The sequence below is a fragment of the Schistocerca nitens genome, chromosome 4, assembly GCF_023898315.1.
Source record: "Schistocerca nitens isolate TAMUIC-IGC-003100 chromosome 4, iqSchNite1.1, whole genome shotgun sequence".
In the NCBI taxonomy this organism is placed as follows: domain Eukaryota; kingdom Metazoa; phylum Arthropoda; class Insecta; order Orthoptera; family Acrididae; genus Schistocerca; species Schistocerca nitens.
The window spans coordinates 453,292,137-453,312,938 of record NC_064617.1 but is presented as its reverse complement, the minus strand read 5'-3'; the positions used below and the strand labels follow the sequence as shown (position 1 = coordinate 453,312,938).

Genomic DNA, 20,802 nt, shown 5'->3' with positions numbered 1-20,802 from the left:
CTCATGAGGAAAAAAGTTTAGTTCATTATACACTGAGGACACAAAAGATGAGGTCTAGAAGCGAAAGACTTTGTGCAATAAACTTTTGTTGATTCATCAGTCTTGCGATTGATTTGATGTGGTCCGCCACCTATTCCTTTCCTGTGCCAACCTTTTCATATGAGAGTAGCAATTGCAACCTATGTCCTCAATTATTTGCTTGATGCATTCGAATCCTTGTCACCCTTTATAATTTTTACCCTCTACTGTTCCCTCTAGTGCTATGGAGGTCATTCCCTGATGTCTTGACAGATGTCCTGTTAACTTATCCCTTCTTCCTGTTAGTGTTTTGTGTATGTCCCTTGTCTAGCCGATTCTGCAGAGAAGCTCCTTTTTGCTTACCTTACCAGTCCACACAAATTGCAACACCCGACTTCGAATCACATGGTCTAGGGAAATCGTTTTTGATGAGTAATCAAAACTTTCTCTGTGATGGGTTAGAGCCCCGCCACTGCTTGAATATTGAATAAAGATCATCAGCAATAGCGACCGAAGACTTCGGGCATAAGAATTCCCCCTACCCCCCATTCCGCCAAATGTCTTTTCAAGAAGAGCAGAGAGCGATCAGAGTTTCAGTTCAGAATCTTGGCACAGAGGAGGGAAACTGCCCCTAAAAGACGGAAGATCAGTAACGATGAAAAGTAGGAGAATAGAGAAGGTAATGGAAACCACAGCAATAAAGACACATAAGGTGTATCCATAAGACGGGGGACTTTAATTGAAAAATTGTGATGATGATGTCTCCTTTGGCAAAAGATTTCGGACTTGTGCCTCATTTGGATCTCCAAGAGGGGACTAACAAGGCAGAATGGCCATAAGAGAAAGGTTGAACTACTAACAAAATGATAAGGTTATGCGAGACAGTGTGTGGGATGTTAGGAGACTGAACATGGTAGGAGGTAACAAGTCTGAAAATCAAAATACTAAGGCCCTGTCAAGATATACTGTAGGGTAAGTGAAGTGAACGAGGATAAGGATTTTGGTCAGATGAGTATACAGTAACACCAACAGCACCAGAAAGGGTATAACGGAGTAGGACTCATTATGAATACGAAGGTAGTTCAGCAGTGAGTTACTGTGAACAGTTCGGTGAAAGGGATGCTCTCATCAGAGTCGACAACAAACCAACAACAATTGTTCAGGTACACATGCCAATGTTGCAAGCTGACGTGAAAGAGATAGGGAAAAGTATGTGACGACACTGAACAAGTAATTCAATTTGTAAAGGCAGATGGAAATCTAGTAGTGATTGGAGATTTGAATGCGATTGTAGGGGAGAGAGCAGGAGAAAGGGTTATGGGACAATATGGGCTTAGTAATAGTTCTACAACGAAATTCAGCTAATTCTGTTCAAGAATCACAAGAGGAGGAGGTGTACTTGGAAATGGGCAAGAGATACAGGAGGACCTAAGATCGATCACATAATGAGTAGGAGGAGATTCCGAATTCACATAGTGGACTCTAAGGTGTACCCAGGAGCAAATATAGATTCAGCTCACAACTTAGAAATAATTAAAAGTAGGCTGAAGATTAAGAGAACATTCAGGAATAATCAATAAGCAAAGACGTGAAATGCGGAGGTACTGACGAATGAAGAGGTGTGCTCGACTTTCTCACAGACTGTAGATACTGACGTAATGAATGGCTCAGTAGGAAGTTCAGTTGAAAGTGAATGGACATCTCTAAAATGGTAATGATAGATGTCGGTAAGAAAAACATTCGTACAACTAACGTGATAGCGAAGAAACTATACGTAACACAACAAGTGCTTCTGCTGATTTGATGGAAGAAGTACAAAAATGTTTAGGGAAATTGAGGAATAGCGAGATACATGTCACTTAGTTTTAAAATAAATAGGAAACGAATTAAAGCTCAAGCGAAATGACTACTTGAAAAATGTGAAGAAACCGAAAAAGGAATGACTGTGGGAAGGAATGGCTTAGCATAAAGAAAAGTAAAAAAAAAGAACCTTTGGGAAAATAAAAGCAAGGGCAGTAACGTTAATACAGCAGTGAAAATTCCACTGATAAATGCAGAGGAGAGATCACATAGGTAGAAGGACTATACTGAAATCCTCTATGAGGGTAGAACTTGTCTGACGACATGATAAATCAGAAAACAGTAGATAGAAATAAAAAACAGCTTTGGACGACTTACAACTAAATAAGGCAGAAGGGACAGATAACCTTACATCGAAATTACTAAAATGGTCAGAAGAAGTGGCAAAAAACTGACTATTCACATTCGTGTATAGAATGTATGAGGCTGGTGATATACCACCAAGCATTCGGAGAGACATCACCCACATAATTCCAAAGATAGCAAGAGCTGTCATGTGCAAAAACTATTGCTTAGTAATTTTAACGGATCTTGCATCCAAGTCGTTGACAAGGTTAATATGCAGAAGAATTGAAAAGATAAATGAGGATCTATTAAATGACGATTATTTTGGCTTTAGGAGTTGTAAAAACATCAGGGAGGCAGTCCTGACATTGAGTTGATTATAGAAGGAAGACCGAAAATATATCATATTTTCACAGGCTTTGTCGCCCTGGAAAAAGCACTCGATAAATTAATCTATAGTGCAAGATATTTGAAATTCTGAGAGAAGTAGGTGTAAGCTATAGCAAATGCATGTAATATAAAATATGAGCAAGAACCAAAAGGGAACAGTATGTCCGAAAGACCAAGACCGAATGGCTCGGTTTAAAAAGGATATGAGACAAGGATTTAGTCTCTCGCCCCAATTTTTCGTCTATACATCGATGAGGCTATAACGGAAATTTCAAAATCTGAGTAACAGTATATGAAAGATAGACGAAAGTAATAAGAAGTAGCAGGAATATAAAAAAGCAGGAAACTTAACATCAGCACTGGGCATAATAAAGTAGATGAAGTTAAGGAATTGTGCTACCTAGACTGCAATATAACCCATAACAGATGGTTCACCATCGATTAAAACTGTTTATAAGTGGTTTCAAAATTTTTGGAGTGGTCTTATGGGCTCAAATTATGCTGAACTTTCTGGACGACCTGTGGAGGTTACAACTCCAGAAATCATTGATAAAGTCCATGATATGGAGATGGAGGACACAAGAGTTATGGTGCATCAGATTTCTAGTGCTGTGGGCATCTCGAATGAATGGGTACATAATATTTTGCATAAACATTTTGATATGAGAAAGTTATCCCCAAGATGCATACCGCAGTTGCTCATTATTGAACAAAAACTGAATCGTTTAGTGCTGCAAGGATGGTATGCAGCTGTTCAGAAAGAATCCAGAAGACGTAAAGCATCCTTCCCTCACTGTGGATGAAACGTGGATACATTACTACACTCCTGAGTCCAAACAACAATATAAAAGACGAAGACCAATCTTTCGGCCAGAAAGTGTATGGGGACTGTCTTCAGCGATTCGCAAGGGATAATACTCATCGACTATCTGGAAAATGGTAAAACCATTACACATGCATATCATGCATAGTTACTGGACCGTTTGAAAACCGAGCTGCTAGAAAAACGCCGGTGATTGGATCAAAAAAATTCCTTTTCCATCACAACAATGCAACAGCACAGACCTCAGCAGTTGTGGTCACAGAATTAATAGAGATAGGATTCCATCTTGTTGCACATGACCCCTATTCTCTACACTTGACTCCCTCGAACTAGTACTTGTTCCCCAATTTGAAGAAATGTCTGACAGGACAATGATTTTATTCAAACAAGGAGGTAATTGGAGCAACTAATAGCTATTTTGTAGACTTGAACAATTCCAATTATTCGGAAGGGATCAACAAATTAGAATAGCGTTGGACGAAGTGTATAAGCCTAAAAGAAGACTACATCGTAAAATAAGAAAGGTTTACCCGAAACACATAAGAAGTTTTTAGTTCTGCATGGAATATTCAAAAGCACCTCGCACATTTCTAAGTGCCTTACATGACACATGAAATAAGTCTTCTTAGCACGTCGGTTCTGTAAAGGTGTGTGGATGAAGTGGGTGGTGATCCTACACTGAAGATGGATGTAGTTACAGCGGATACAAAAAATACCTTTATTGATGTTTATTTACAATCTTGAGAATTACTTGCTGCCAGTGTTGATTATGAGCACAGAAAATACACCAACACAGCTGCTCTTAGTGTGCCAACATGTAACCTGGCCTAGCAGGCTCTAGCATTAACTGTGCACTACTGATGTGGCTGCTGAACCTCAGTGGAGTCTCGCTTACACGACCCACATTTATTATTTTAATTCCACCATAATTTCAGAAAACGAAAAGTATTGAATAATCATTCCTGTTTTTAAATCACAAGTTATGTTATCACAGGGAACCATTAACGCCATCTGCCACATACTTTGTAATGAGATTTGGCAACACACCTATGTGGTCTCTACGTTCCTGGTTACAGGTTTATCGACATGTGCAAAAATTAGAATCAAACGACCGTTGTAAAAATGTTTGTCAGGAGTGGGATTCGAACCCACGCCCACAGAAGTGGACTGCGACCTGAACGCAGCGCCTTGGACCGCTCGGCCACCCTGACAGCCGCTTAAAATGTAAAGTGCGACAGTTTCTCTCCCACATTCCGCTTTCGACAAGTAGGCGAGAAAATGAGTTGCAACAGCAGAGCGAGTTCCGAGGTAAGCGTTAGCGTGTGTGGCAGTCACAATGAGCAGTCTGTCGCTCAGCGACCGCTGCGCTGTGCTCTGGTGTTGCACAACTCTGGGCGTAAATACTGCAAGAGGCAGTCCAGCGACGTGACGTGGTTCGAGTCTAGGCTAAACTGCTTTTTACAGCTAGTGTGCAGATTCGAATCTCTTGAAAAGCGGCATTTTCACTTGAAATGCGTTTTCATATACAAGTTATTAAGTTTGCTTCTTTATAGCGATCTCGAAAAAGATATCACCACAGATGCAAATAAATTTCTGTTATTCTCACTTCAGATTAAATAATGTACAGGATTGCAAACAAAGTTCTGCATGCAAAAATAAAACTGAAAGAAGATAATGGGCTGTAAATGGAGGGGATCTTTGAGTGTACATACAATTGTTTAGAGGCAAAAACATGCAGTCTGATATACATGTAGTTCTGATTGCTATTACTAATATTATTGTTATTATGATTATTATTATTACTCATGAGGAAAAAAGTTTAGTTCATTATACACTGAGGACACAAAAGATGAGGTCTAGAAGCGAAAGACTTTGTGTAATAAACTTTTGTTGATTCATCAGTCTTGCGATTGATTTGATGTGGTCCGCCACCTATTCCTTTCCTGTGCCAACCTTTTCATATGAGAGTAGCAATTGCAACCTATGTCCTCAATTATTTGCTTGATGCATTCGAATCCTTGTCACCCTTTATAATTTTTACCCTCTGCAGTTCCCTCTAGTGCTATGGAGGTCATTCCCTGATGTCTTGACAGATGTCCTGTTAACTTATCCCTTCTTCCTGTTAGTGTTTTGTGTATGTCCCTTGTCTAGCCGATTCTGCAGAGAAGCTCCTTTTTGCTTACCTTACCAGTCCACACAAATTGCAACACCCGACTTCGAATCACATGGTCTAGGGAAATCGTTTTTGATGAGTAATCAAAACTTTCTGTGTGATGGGTTAGAGCCTCGCCACTGCTTGAATATTGAATAAAGATCATCAGCAATGGCGACCGAAGACTTCGGGCATAAGAATTCCCCCTACCCCCCATTCCGCCAAATGTCTTTTCAAGAAGAGCAGAGAGCGATCAGAGTTTCAGTTCAGAATCTTGGCACAGAGGAGGGAAACTGCCCCTAAAAGACGGAAGATCAGTAACGATGAAAAGTAGGAGAATAGAGAAGGTAATGGAAACCACAGCAATAAAGACACATAAGGTGTATCAATAAGACGGGGGACTGTAATTGAAAAAGTGTGATGATGATGTCTCCTTTGGCAAAAGATTTCGGACTTGTGCCTCATTTGGATCTCCAAGAGGGGACTAACAAGGCAGAATGGCCATAAGAGAAATGTTGAACTACTAACAAAATGATAAGGTTATGCGAGACAGTGTGTGGGATGTTAGGAGACTGAACATGGTAGGAGGTAACAAGTCTGAAAATCAAAATACTAAGGCCCTGCCAAGATATAGTGTAGGGTAAGTGAAGTGAACGAGGATAAGGATTTTGGTCAGATGAGTATACGGTAACACCAACAGCACCTGAAAGGGTATAACGGAGTAGGACTCATTATGAATACGAAGGTAGTTCAGCAGTGAGTTACTGTGAACAGTTCGGTGAAAGGGATTCTCTCATCAGAGTCGACAACAAACCAACAACAATTGTTCAGGTATACATGCCAATGTTGCAAGCTGACGTGAAAGAGATAGGGAAAAGTATGTGACGACACTGAACAAGTAATTCAATTTGTAAAGGCAGATGGAAATCTAGTAGTGATTGGAGATTTGAATGCGATTGTAGGGGAGAGAGCAGGAGAAAGGGTTATGGGACAATATGGGCTTAGTAATAGTTCTACAACGAAATTCAGCTAATTCTGTTCAAGAATCACAAGAGGAGGAGGTGTACTTGGAAATGGGCAAGAGATACAGGAGGACCTAAGATCGATCACATAATGAGTAGGAGGAGATTCCGAATTCACATAGTGGACTCTAAGGTGTACCCAGGAGCAAATATAGATTCAGCTCACAACTTAGAAATAATTAAAAGTAGGCTGAAGATTAAGAGAACATTCAGGAATAATCAATAAGCAAAGACGTGAAATGCGGAGGTACTGACGAATGAAGAGGTGTGCTCGACTTTCTCACAGACTGTAGATACTGACGTAATGAATGGCTCAGTAGGAAGTTCAGTTGAAAGTGAATGGACATCTCTAAAAATGGTAATGATAGATGTCGGTAAGAAAAACATTCGTACAACTAACGTGATAGCGAAGAAACTATACGTAACACAACAAGTGCTTCAGCTGATTTGATGGAAGAAGTACAAAAATGTTTAGGGAAATTGAGGAATAGCGAGATACATGTCACTTAGTTTTAAAATAAATAGGAAACGAATTAAAGCTCAAGCGAAATGACTACTTGAAAAATGTGAAGAAACCGAAAAAGGAATGACTGTGGGAAGGAATGGCTTAGCATAAAGAAAAGTAAAAAAAAAGAACCTTTGGGAAAATAAAAGCAAGGGCAGTAACGTTAATACAGCAGTGAAAATTCCACTGATAAATGCAGAGGAGAGATCACATAGGTAGAAGGACTATACTGAAATCCTCTATGAGGGTAGAACTTGTCTGACGACATGATAAATCAGAAAACAGTAGATAGAAATAAAAAACAGCTTTGGACGACTTACAACTAAATAAGGCAGAAGGGACAGATAACCTTACATCGAAATTACTAAAATGGTCAGAAGAAGTGGCAAAAAACTGACTATTCACATTCGTGTATAGAATGTATGAGGCTGGTGATATACCACCAAGCATTCGGAGAGACATCACCCACATAATTCCAAAGATAGCAAGAGCTGTCATGTGCAAAAACTATTGCTCAGTAATTTTAACGGATCTTGCATCCAAGTCGTTGACAAGGTTAATATGCAGAAGAATTGAAAAGATAAATGAGGATCTATTAAATGACGATTATTTTGGCTTTAGGAGTTGTAAAAACATCAGGGAGGCAGTCCTGACATTGAGTTGATTATAGAAGGAAGACCGAAAATATATCATATTTTCACAGGCTTTGTCGCCCTGGAAAAAGCACTCGATAAATTAAACTATCGTGCAAGATGTTGAAATTCTGAGAAAAGTAGGAGTAAGCTATAGGAAATGCAGGTAATATACAATATGGGCAAGAACCAAAAGGGAACAGTAAGTCCGAAAGACCAAGACCGAATGGCTCGGTTTAAAAAGGATATGAGACAAGGATTTAGTCTCTCGCCCCAATTTTTCGTCTATACATCGATGAGGCTATAACGGAAATAAAAGCAAACTGCTGGACTATGGATAAGTATTCGAGGTAAAAGATTATTATGACCAGAATCGTTGATGACGTTGCTACCGTCCAAGTTGAGAAGAACTTCAAGATCTGAGTGACAGTATATGAAAGATAGACGAAAGTAATAAGAAGCAGCAGGAATATAAAACAGCAGGAAACTTAACATCAGCACTGGGCATAATAAAGTAGATGAAGTTAAGGAATTGTGCTACCTAGACTGCAATATAACCCATAACAGATGGTTCACCATCGATTAAAACAGTTTATGAGTGGTTTCAAAATTTTTGGAGTGGTCTTATGGGCTCAAATTATGCTGAACTTTCTGGACGACCTGTGGAGGTTACAACTCCAGAAATCATTGATAAAGTCCATGATATGGAGATGGAGGACACAAGAGTTATGGTGCATCAGATTTCTAGTGCTGTGAGCATCTCGAATGAATGGGTACATAATATTTTGCATAAACATTTTGATATGAGAAAGCTATCCCCAAGATGCATACCGCAGTTGCTCATTATTGAACAAAAACAGAATCGTTTAGTGCTGCAAGGATGGTTTGCAGCTGTTCAGAAAGAATCCAGAAAACGTAAAGCATCCTTCCCTCACTGTGGATGAAACGTGGATACATTACTACACTCCTGAGTTTAAACAACAATATAAAAGACGAAGACCAATCTTTCGGTCAAAAAGTGTATGGGGACTGTCTTCAGCGATTCGCAAGGGATAATACTCATCGACTATCTGGAAAATGGTAAAACCATTACACATGCATATCATGCATAGTTACTGGACCGTTTGAAAACCGAGCTGCTAGAAAAACGCCGGTGATTGGATCAAAAAAATTCCTTTTCCATCACAACAATGCAACAGCACAGACCTCAGCAGTTGTGGTCACAGAATTAATAGAGATAGGATTCCATCTTGTTGCACATGACCCCTATTCTCTACACTTGACTCCCTCGAACTAGTACTTGTTCCCCAATTTGAAGAAATGTCTGACAGGACAATGATTTTATTCAAACAAGGAGGTAATTGGAGCAACTAATAGCTATTTTGCAGACTTGAACAATTCCTATTATTCGGAAGGGATCAACAAATTAGAATAGCGTTGGACGAAGTGTATAAGCCTAAAAGAAGACTACATCGTAAAATAAGAAAGGTTTACCCGAAACACATAAGAAGTTTTTAGTTCTGCATGGAATATTCAAAAGCACCTCGCACATTTCTAAGTGCCTTACATGACACATGAAATAAGTCTTCTTAGCACGTCGGTTCTGTAAAGGTGTGTGGATGAAGTGGGTGGTGATCCTACACTGAAGATGGATGTAGTTACAGCGGATACAAAAAATACCTTTATTGATGTTTATTTACAATCATGAGAATTCCTTGCTGCCAGTGTTGATTATGAGCACAGAAAATACACCAACACAGCTGCTCTTAGTGTGCCAACATGTAACCTGGCCTAGCAGGCTCTAGCATTAACTGTGCACTACTGATGTGGCTGCTGAACCTCAGTGGAGTCTCGCTTACACGACCCACATTTATTATTTTAATTCCACCATAATTTCAGAAAACGAAAAGTATTGAATAATCATTCCTGTTTTTAAATCACAAGTTATGTTATCACAGGGAACCATTAACGCCATCTGCCACATACTTTGTAATGAGATTTGGCAACACACCTATGTGGTCTCTACGTTCCTGGTTACAGGTTTATCGACATGTGCAAAAATTAGAATCAAACGACCGTTGTAAAAATGTTTGTCAGGAGTGGGATTCGAACCCACGCCCACAGAAGTGGACTGCGACCTGAACGCAGCGCCTTGGACCGCTCGGCCACCCTGACAGCCGCTTAAAATGTAATGTGCGACAGTTTCTCTCCCACATTCCGCTTTCGACAAGTAGGCGAGAAAATGAGTTGCAACAGCAGAGCGAGTTCCGAGGTCAGCGTTAGCGTGTGTGGCAGTCACAATGAGCAGTCTGTCGCTCAGCGACCGCTGCACTGTGCTCTGGTGTTGCACAACTCTGGGCGTAAATACTGCAAGAGGCAGTCCAGCGACGTGACGTGGTTCGAGTCTAGGCTAAACTGCTTTTTACAGCTAGTGTGCAGATTCGAATCTCCTGAGAAGCGGCATTTTCACTTGAAATGCGTTTTCATATACAAGTTATTAAGTTTGCTTCTTTATAGCGATCTCGAAAAAGATATCACCACAGATGCAAATAAATTTCTGTTATTCTCACTTCAGATTAAATCATGTACAGGATTGCAAACAAAGTTCTGCATGCAAAAATAAAACTGAAAGAAGATAATGGGCTGTAAATGGAGGGGATCTTTGAGTGTACATACAATTGTTTAGAGACAAAAACATGCAGTCTGGTATACATGTAGTTCTGATTGCTATTACTAATATTATTGTTATTATGATTATTATTATTACTCATGAGGAAAAAAGTTTAGTTCATTATACACTGAGGACACAAAAGATGAGGTCTAGAAGCGAAAGACTTTGTGTAATAAACTTTTGTTGATTCATCAGTCTTGCGATTGATTTGATGTGGTCCGCCACCTATTCCTTTCCTGTGCCAACCTTTTCATATGAGAGTAGCAATTGCAACCTATGTCCTCAATTATTTGCTTGATGCATTCGAATCCTTGTCACTCTTTATAATTGTTACCCTCTACAGTTCCCTCTAGTGCTATGGAGGTCATTCCCTGATGTCTTGACAGATGTCCTGTTAACTTATCCCTTCTTCCTGTTAGTGTTTTGTGTATGTCCCTTGTCTAGCCGATTCTGCAGAGAAGCTCCTTTTTGCTTACCTTACCAGTCCACACAAATTGCAACACCCGACTTCGAATCACATGGTCTAGGGAAATCGTTTTTGATGAGTAATCAAAACTTTCTGTGTGATGGGTTAGAGCCCCGCCACTGCTTGAATATTGAATAAAGATCATCAGCAATGGCGACCGAAGACTTCGGGCATAAGAATTCCCCCTACCCCCCATTCCGCCAAATGTCTTTTCAAGAAGAGCAGAGAGCGATCAGAGTTTCAGTTCAGAATCTTGGCACAGAGGAGGGAAACTGCCCCTAAAAGACGGAAGATCAGTAACGATGAAAAGTAGGAGAATAGAGAAGGTAATGGAAACCACAGCAATAAAGACACATAAGGTGTATCCATAAGACGGGGGACTGTAATTGAAAAAGTGTGATGATGATGTCTCCTTTGGCAAAAGATTTCGGACTTGTGCCTCATTTGGATCTCCAAGAGGGGACTAACAAGGCAGAATGGCCATAAGAGAAAGGTTGAACTACTAACGAAATGATAAGGTTATGCGAGACAGTGTGTGGGATGTTAGGAGACTGAACATGGTAGGAGGTAACAAGTCTGAAAATCAAAATACTAAGGCCCTGTCAAGATATAGTGTAGGGTAAGTGAAGTGAACGAGGATAAGGATTTTGGTCAGATGAGTATACGGTAACACCAACAGCACCAGAAAGGGTATAACGGAGTAGGACTCATTATGAATACGAAGGTAGTTCAGCAGTGAGTTACTGTGAACAGTTCGGTGAAAGGGATGCTCTCATCAGAGTCGACAACAAACCAACAACAATTGTTCAGGTATACATGCCAATGTTGCAAGCTGACGTGAAAGAGATAGGGAAAAGTATGTGACGACACTGAACAAGTAATTCAATTTGTAAAGGCAGATGGAAATCTAGTAGTGATTGGAGATTTGAATGCGATTGTAGGGGAGAGAGCAGGAGAAAGGGTTATGGGACAATATGGGCTTAGTAATAGTTCTACAACGAAATTCAGCTAATTCTGTTCAAGAATCACAAGAGGAGGAGGTGTACTTGGAAATGGGCAAGAGATACAGGAGGACCTAAGATCGATCACATAATGAGTAGGAGGAGATTCCGAATTCACATAGTGGACTCTAAGGTGTACCCAGGAGCAAATATAGATTCAGCTCACAACTTAGAAATAATTAAAAGTAGGCTGAAGATTAAGAGAACATTCAGGAATAATCAATAAGCAAAGACGTGAAATGCGGAGGTACTGACGAATGAAGAGGTGTGCTCGACTTTCTCACAGACTGTAGATACTGACGTAATGAATGGCTCTGTAGGAAGTTCAGTTGAAAGTGAATGGACATCTCTAAAAATGGTAATGATAGATGTCGGTAAGAAAAACATTCGTACAACTAACGTGACTGCGAAGAAACTATATGTAACACAACAAGTGCTTCAGCTGATTTGATGGAAGAAGTACAAAAATGTTTAGGGAAATTGAGGAATAGCGAGATACATGTCACTTAGTTTTAAAATAAATAGGAAACGAATTAAAGCTCAAGCGAAATGACTACTTGAAAAATGTGAAGAAACCGAAAAAGGAATGACTGTGGGAAGGAATGGCTTAGCATAAAGAAAAGTAAAAAAAAAGAACCTTTGGGAAAATAAAAGCAAGGGCAGTAACGTTAATACAGCAGTGAAAATTCCACTGATAAATGCAGAGGAGAGATCACATAGGTAGAAGGACTATACTGAAATCCTCTATGAGGGTAGAACTTGTCTGACGACATGATAAATCAGAAAACAGTAGATAGAAATAAAAAACAGCTTTGGACGACTTACAACTAAATAAGGCAGAAGGGACAGATAACCTTACATCGAAATTACTAAAATGGTCAGAAGAAGTGGCAAAAAACTGACTATTCACATTCGTGTATAGAATGTATGAGGCTGGTGAATACCACCAAGCAGTCGTAGAGACATCACCCACATAATTCCAAAGATAGCAAGAGCTGTCATGTGCAAAAACTATTGCTCAGTAATTTTAACGGATCTTGCATCCAAGTAGTTGACAAGGTTAATATGCAGAAGAATTGAAAAGATAAATGAGGATCTATTAAATGACGATTATTTTGGCTTTAGGAGTTGTAAAAACATCAGGGAGGCAGTCCTGACATTGAGTTGATTATAGAAGGAAGACCGAAAATATATCATATTTTCACAGGCTTTGTCGCCCTGGAAAAAGCACTCGATAATTTAAACTATAGTGCAAGATATTGAAATTCTGAGAAAAGTAGGAGTAAGCTATAGGAAATGCAGGTAATATACAATATGGGCAAGAACCAAAAGGGAACAGTAAGTCCGAAAGACCAAGACCGAATGGCTCAGTTTAAAAAGGATATGAGACAAGGATTTAGTCTCTCGCCCCAATTTTTCGTCTATACATCGATGAGGCTATAACGGAAATAAAAGCAAACTGCCGGACTATGGATAAGTATTCGAGGTAAAAGATTATTATGACCAGAATCGTTGATGACGTTGCTACCGTCCAAGTTGAGAAGAACTTCAAGATCTGAGTGACAGTATATGAAAGATAGACGAAAGTAATAAGAAGCAGCAGGAATATAAAAAAGCAGGAAACTTAACATCAGCACTGGGCATAATAAAGTAGATGAAGTTAAGGAATTGTGCTACCTAGACTGCAATATAACCCATAACAGATGGTTCACCATCGATTAAAACAGTTTATAAGTGGTTTCAAAATTTTTGGAGTGGTCTTATGGGCTCAAATTATGCTGAACTTTCTGGACGACCTGTGGAGGTTACAATTCCAGAAATCATTGATAAAGTCCATGATATGGAGATGGAGGACACAAGAGTTATGGTGCATCAGATTTCTAGTGCTGTGAGCATCTCGAATGAATGGGTACATAATATTTTGCATAAACATTTTGATATGAGAAAGCTATCCCCAAGATGCATACCGCAGTTGCTCATTATTGAACAAAAACAGAATCGTTTAGTGCTGCAAGGATGGTTTGCAGCTGTTCAGAAAGAATCCAGAAGACGTAAAGCATCCTTCCCTCACTGTGGATGAAACGTGGATACATTACTACACTCCTGAGTTTAAACAACAATATAAAAGACGAAGACCAATCTTTCGGTCAAAAAGTGTATGGGGACTGTCTTCAGCGATTCGCAAGGGATAATACTCATCGACTATCTGGAAAATGGTAAAACCATTACACATGCATATCATGCATAGTTACTGGACCGTTTGAAAACCGAGCTGCTAGAAAAACGCCGGTGATTGGATCAAAAAAATTCCTTTTCCATCACAACAATGCAACAGCACAGACCTCAGCAGTTGTGGTCACAGAATTAATAGAGATAGGATTCCATCTTGTTGCACATGACCCCTATTCTCTACACTTGACTCCCTCGAACTAGTACTTGTTCCCCAATTTGAAGAAATGTCTGACAGGACAATGATTTTATTCAAACAAGGAGGTAATTGGAGCAACTAATAGCTATTTTGCAGACTTGAACAATTCCTATTATTCGGAAGGGATCAACAAATTAGAATAGCGTTGGACGAAGTGTATAAGCCTAAAAGAAGACTACATCGTAAAATAAGAAAGGTTTACCCGAAACACATAAGAAGTTTTTAGTTCTGCATGGAATATTCAAAAGCACCTCGCACATTTCTAAGTGCCTTACATGACACATGAAATAAGTCTTCTTAGCACGTCGGTTCTGTAAAGGTGTGTGGATGAAGTGGGTGGTGATCCTACACTGAAGATGGATGTAGTTACAGCGGATACAAAAAATACCTTTATTGATGTTTATTTACAATCATGAGAATTCCTTGCTGCCAGTGTTGATTATGAGCACAGAAAATACACCAACACAGCTGCTCTTAGTGTGCCAACATGTAACCTGGCCTAGCAGGCTCTAGCATTAACTGTGCACTACTGATGTGGCTGCTGAACCTCAGTGGAGTCTCGCTTACACGACCCACATTTATTATTTTAATTCCACCATAATTTCAGAAAACGAAAAGTATTGAATAATCATTCCTGTTTTTAAATCACAAGTTATGTTATCACAGGGAACCATTAACGCCATCTGCCACATACTTTGTAATGAGATTTGGCAACACACCTATGTGGTCTCTACGTTCCTGGTTACAGGTTTATCGACATGTGCAAAAATTAGAATCAAACGCCCGTTGTAAAAATGTTTGTCAGGAGTGGGATTCGAACCCACGCCCACAGAAGTGGACTGCGACCTGAACGCAGCGCCTTGGACCGCTCGGCCACCCTGACAGCCGCTTAAAATGTAATGTGCGACAGTTTCTCTCCCACATTCCGCTTTCGACAAGTAGGCGAGAAAATGAGTTGCAACAGCAGAGCGAGTTCCGAGGTCAGCGTTAGCGTGTGTGGCAGTCACAATGAGCAGTCTGTCGCTCAGCGACCGCTGCGCTGTGCTCTGGTGTTGCACAACTCTGGGCGTAAATACTGCAAGAGGCAGTCCAGCGACGTGACGTGGTTCGAGTCTAGGCTAAACTGCTTTTTACAGCTAGTGTGCAGATTCGAATCTCTTGAGAAGCGGCATTTTCACTTGAAATGCGTTTTCATATACAAGTTATTAAGTTTGCTTCTTTATAGCGATCTCGAAAAAGATATCACCACAGATGCAAATAAATTTCTGTTATTCTCACTTCAGATTAAATAATGTACAGGATTGCAAACAAAGTTCTGCATGCAAAAATAAAACTGAAAGAAGATAATGGGCTGTAAATGGAGGGGATCTTTGAGTGTACATACAATTGTTTAGAGGCAAAAACATGCAGTCTGGTATACATGTAGTTGTGATTGCTATTACTAATATTATTGTTATTATGATTATTATTATTACTCATGAGGAAAAAAGTTTAGTTCATTATACACTGAGGACACAAAAGATGAGGTCTAGAAGCGAAAGACTTTGTGTAATAAACTTTTGTTGATTCATCAGTCTTGCGATTGATTTGATGTGGTCCGCCACCTATTCCTTTCCTGTGCCAACCTTTTCATATCAGAGTAGCAATTGCAACCTATGTCCTCAATTATTTGCGTGATGCATTCGAATCCTTGTCACCCTTTATAATTGTTACCCTCTACAGTTCCCTCTAGTGCTATGGAGGTCATTCCCTGATGTCTTGACAGATGTCCTGTTAACTTATCCCTTCTTCCTGTTAGTGTTTTGTGTATGTCCCTTGTCTAGCCGATTCTGCAGAGAAGCTCCTTTTTGCTTACCTTACCAGTCCACACAAATTGCAACACCCGACTTCGAATCACATGGTCTAGGGAAATCGTTTTTGATGAGTAATCAAAACTTTCTGTGTGATGGGTTAGAGCCCCGCCACTGCTTGAATATTGAATAAAGATCATCAGCAATGGCGACCGAAGACTTCGGGCATAAGAATTCCCCCTACCCCCCATTCCGCCAAATGTCTTTTCAAGAAGAGCAGAGAGCGATCAGAGTTTCAGTTCAGAATCTTGGCACAGAGGAGGGAAACTGCCCCTAAAAGACGGAAGATCAGTAACGATGAAAAGTAGGAGAATAGAGAAGGTAATGGAAACCACAGCAATAAAGACACATAAGGTGTATCCATAAGACGGGGGACTGTATTTGAAAAAGTGTGATGATGATGTCTCCTTTGGCAAAAGATTTCGGACTTGTGCTTCATTTGGATCTCCAAGAGGGGACTAACAAGGCAGAATGGCCATAAGAAAAAGGTTGAACTACTAACGAAATGATAAGGTTATGCGAGACAGTGTGTGGGATGTTAGGAGACTGAACATGGTAGGAGCTAACAAGTCTGAAAATCAAAATACTAAGGCCCTGTCAAGATATAGTGTAGGGTAAGTGAAGTGAACGAGGATAAGGATTTTGGTCAGATGAGTATACGGTAACACCAACAGCACCAGAAAGGGTATAACGGAGTAGGACTCATTATGAATACGAAGGCAGTTCAGCAGTGAGTTACTGTGAACAGTTCGGTGAAAGGGATGCTCTCATCAGAGTCGACAACAAACCAACAACAATTGTTCAGGTATACATGCCAATGTTGCAAGCTGACGTGAAAGAGATAGGGAAAAGTATGTGACGACACTGAACAAGTAATTCAATTTGTAAAGGCAGATGGAAATCTAGTAGTGATTGGAGATTTGAATGCGATTGTAGGGGAGAGAGCAGGAGAAAGGGTTATGGGACACTATGGGCTTAGTAATAGTTCTACAACGAAATTCAGCTAATTCTGTTCAAGAATCACAAGAGGAGGAGGTGTACTTGGAAATGGGCAAGAGATACAGGAGGACCTAAGATCGATCACATAATGAGTAGGAGGAAATTCCGAATTCACATAGTGGACTCTAAGGTGTACCCAGGAGCAAATATAGATTCAGTTCACAACTTAGAAATAATTAAAAGTAGGCTGAAGATTAAGAGAACATTCAGGAATAATCAATAAGCAAAGACGTGAAATGCGGAGGTACTGACGAATGAAGAGGTGTGCTCGACTTTCTCACAGACTGTAGATACTGACGTAATGAATGGCTCAGTAGGAAGTTCAGTTGAAAGTGAATGGACATCTCTAAAAATGGTAATGATAGATGTCGGTAAGAAAATCATTCGTACAACTAACGTGACTGCGAAGAAACTATATGTAACACAACAAGTGCTTCAGCTGATTTGATGGAAGAAGTACAAAAATGTTTAGGGAAATTGAGGAATAGCGAGATACATGTCACTTAGTTTTAAAATAAATAGGAAACGAATTAAAGCTCAAGCGAAATGACTACTTGAAAAATGTGAAGAAACCGAAAAAGGAATGACTGTGGGAAGGAATGGCTTAGCATAAAGAAAAGTAAAAAAAAGAACCTTTGGGAAAATAAAAGCAAGGGCAGTAACGTTAATACAGCAGTGAAAATTCCACTGATAAATGCAGAGGAGAGATCACATAGGTAGAAGGACTATACTGAAATCCTCTATGAGGGTAGAACTTGTCTGACGACATGATAAATCAGAAAACAGTAGATAAAAATAGAAAACAGCTTTGGACGACTTACAACTAAATAAGGCAGAAGGGACAGATAACCTTACATCGAAATTACTAAAATGGTCAGAAGAAGTGGCAAAAAACTGACTATTCACATTCGTGTATAGAATGTATGAGGCTGGTGATATACCACCAAGCATTCGGAGAGACATCACCCACATAATTCCAAAGATAGCAAGAGCTGTCATGTGCAAAAAACTATTGCTCAGTAATTTTAACGGATCTTGCATCCAAGTCATTGACAAGGTTAATATGCAGAAGAATTGAAAAGATAAATGAGGATCTATTAAATGACGATTATTTTGGCTTTAGGAGTTGTAAAAACATCAGGGAGGCAGTCCTGACATTGAGTTGATTATAGAAGGAAGACCGAAAATATATCATATTTTCACAGGCTTTGTCGCCCTGGAAAAAGCACTCGATAAATTAAACTATAGTGCTAGATATTGAAATTCTGAGAAAAGTAGGAGTAAGCTATAGGAAATGTAGGTAATATACAATATGGGCAAGAACCAAAAGGGAACAGTAAGTCCGAAAGACCAAGACCGAATGGCTCGGTTTAAAAAGGATATGAGACAAGGATTTAGTCTCTCGCCCCAATTTTTCGTCTATACATCGATGAGGCTATAACGGAAATAAAAGCAAACTGCTGGACTATGGATAAGTATTCGAGGTAAAAGATTATTATGACCAGAATCGTTGATGACGTTGCTACCGTCCAAGTTGAGAAGAACTTCAAGATCTGAGTGACAGTATATGAAAGATAGACGAAAGTAATAAGAAGCAGCAGGAATATAAAAAAGCAGGAAACTTAACATCAGCACTGGGCATAATAAAGTAGATGAAGTTAAGGAATTGTGCTACCTAGTCTGCAATATAACCCATAACAGATGGTTCACCATCGATTAAAACAGTTTATAAGTGGTTTCAAAATTTTTGGAGTGGTCTTATGGGCTCAAATTATGCTGAACTTTCTGGACGACCTGTGGAGGTTACAACTCCAGAAATCATTGATAAAGTCCATGATATGGAGATGGAGGACACAAGAGTTATGGTGCATCAGATTTCTAGTGCTGTGGGCATCTCGAATGAATGGGTACATAATATTTTGCATAAACATTTTGATATGAGAAAGCTATCCGCAAGATGCATACCGCAGTTGCTCATTATTGAACAAAAACTGAATCGTTTAGTGCTGCAAGGATGGTATGCAGCTGTTCAGAAAGAATCCAGAAGACGTAAAGCATCCTTCCCTCACTGTGGATGAAACGTGGATACATTACTACACTCCTGAGTTTAAACAACAATATAAAAGACGAAGACCAATCTTTCGGTCAGAAAGTGTATGGGGACTGTCTTCAGCGATTCGCAAGGGATAATACTCATCGACTATCTGGAAAATGGTAAAACCATTACACATGCATATCATGCATCGTTACTGGACCGTTTGAAAACCGAGCTGCTAGAAAAACGCCGGTGATTGGATCAAAAAAATTCCTTTTCCATCACAACAATGCAACAGCACAGACCTCAGCAGTTGTGGTCACAGAATTAATAGAGATAGGATTCCATCTTGTTGCACATGACCCCTATTCTCTACACTTGACTCCCTCGAACTAGTACTTGTTCCCCAATTTGAAGAAATGTCTGACAGGACAATGATTTTATTCAAACAAGGAGGTAATTGGAGCAACTAATAGCTATTTTGCAGACTTGAACAATTCCTATTATTCGGAAGGGATCAACAAATTAGAATAGCGTTGGACGAAGTGTATAAGCCTAAAAGAAGACTACATCGTAAAATAAGAAAGGTTTACCCGAAACACATAAGAAGTTTTTAGTTCTGCATGGAATATTCAAAAGCACCTCGCACATTTCTAAGTGCCTTACATGACACATGAAATAAGTCTTCTTAGCACGTCGGTTCTGTAAAGGTGTGTGGATGAAGTGGGTGGTGATCCTACACTGAAGACGGATGTAGTTACAGCGGATACAAAAAATACCTTTATTGATGTTTATTTACAATCATGAGAATTCCTTGCTGCCAGTGTTGATTATGAGCATAGAAAATACACCAACACAGCTGCTCTTAGTGTGCCAACATGTAACCTGGCCTAGCAGGCTCTAGCATTAACTGTGCACTACTGATGTGGCTGCTGAACCTCAGTGGAGTCTCGCTTACACGACCCACATTTATTATTTTAATTCCACCATAATTTCAGAAAACGAAAAGTATTGAATAATCATTCCTGTTTTTAAATCACAAGTTATGTTATCACAGGGAACCATTAACGCCATCTGCCACATACTTTGTAATGAGATTTGGCAACACACCTATGTGGTCTCTACGTTCCTGGTTACAGGTTTATCGACATGTGCAAAAATTAGAATCAAACGACCGTTGTAAAAATGTTTGTCAGGAGTGGGATTCGAACCCACGCCCACAGAAGTGGACTGCGACCTGAACGCAGCGCCTTGGACCGCTCGGCCACCCTGACAGCCGCTTAAAATGTAATGTGCGACAGTTTCTCCCCCACATTCCGCTTTCGACAAGTAGGCGAGAAAATGAGTTGCAACAGCAGAGCGAGTTCCGAGGTCAGCGTTAGCGTGTGTGGCAGTCACAATGAGCAGTCTGTCGCTCAGCGACCACTGCGCTGTGCTCTGGTGTTGCACAACTCTGGGCGTAAATACTGCAAGAGGCAGTCCAGCGACGTGACGTGGTTCGAGTCTAGGCTAACTGCTTTTTACAGCTAGTGTGCAGATTCGAATCTCTTGAAAAGCGGCATTTTCACTTGAAATGCGTTTTCATGTGCAAGTTATTAAGTTTGCTTCTTTATAGAGATCTCGAAAAAGATATCACCACAGACGCAAATAAATTTCTGTTATTCT

General features: G+C 39.9%; 4 non-coding genes across 4 annotated transcripts; all 4 read right to left on the bottom strand.

Annotated features, from left to right (window-relative positions):
• Positions 1-4,503: 4,503 nt before the first annotated feature.
• On the bottom strand, positions 4,504-4,587 carry Trnal-cag (transfer RNA leucine (anticodon CAG)). The gene has a single exon. It is a non-coding gene; the product is annotated as a tRNA-Leu (tRNA).
• Positions 4,588-9,778: 5,191 nt separating this feature from the next.
• Trnal-cag (transfer RNA leucine (anticodon CAG)) lies at positions 9,779-9,862 on the bottom strand. Its single transcript has one exon. It is a non-coding gene; the product is annotated as a tRNA-Leu (tRNA).
• A 5,190-nt stretch (positions 9,863-15,052) lies between these two features.
• Trnal-cag (transfer RNA leucine (anticodon CAG)) lies at positions 15,053-15,136 on the bottom strand. Its single transcript has one exon. It is a non-coding gene; the product is annotated as a tRNA-Leu (tRNA).
• A 5,191-nt stretch (positions 15,137-20,327) lies between these two features.
• Positions 20,328-20,411, bottom strand: Trnal-cag (transfer RNA leucine (anticodon CAG)). Its single transcript has one exon. It is a non-coding gene; the product is annotated as a tRNA-Leu (tRNA).
• Between the last annotated feature and the right edge of the window lie 391 nt (positions 20,412-20,802).